Genomic DNA, 589 nt, shown 5'->3' with positions numbered 1-589 from the left:
ATGCGACCAGCACGACAACACGTGCGCGACTATAGAGACGAACGACGATTACAACAAAGATAAGTACTCGTATACTCGTATAATTACTCTACGCATGCTCGTATAGTTATTTCAAAAGCCGTCAAAATAATATTCTGACAGTTCAATACCGTAATTCATATATATCAGCGCAAGCATGCAACAATGTGAACGCTAACAGCACGAACATATATGTGAAGAAAGAACACTCCCCCAGCCGGGTATGATGCGCCGGGCTGTGTCCGCAGTGAGCGCACCAGCTAGACAGAAATGGCTCAAAAGCGTCGTGTAATCCTGCGTCAATTGCTTGCGTGTAGCCATCGCAGTGCAAGGGAATGTCGCTATGTCCTCGCAACACCCCCTTAATATTGAGATAAGAGATTTTTTCCATGGTGGCCGAGTACCGGCTCACGCGGCACGCTCAACAAACAACACCAACCTATAAAACACCCGCCGCTGTCGTGGAATGCGCTAAAACTAACTCATTTCGCGCCAAAAACGCAACCCCCTTCCCGTCGCACAATATCTTCGAACTCTCATTTTATCTCCTTCCTTTCTTTTCCCTGCGAAA

Source organism: Rhipicephalus sanguineus, chromosome 1 (genome assembly GCF_013339695.2).
Source record: "Rhipicephalus sanguineus isolate Rsan-2018 chromosome 1, BIME_Rsan_1.4, whole genome shotgun sequence".
NCBI classification, from domain to species: Eukaryota; Metazoa; Arthropoda; class Arachnida; order Ixodida; family Ixodidae; genus Rhipicephalus; species Rhipicephalus sanguineus.
Note: the sequence above shows the minus strand (reverse complement) of the source record.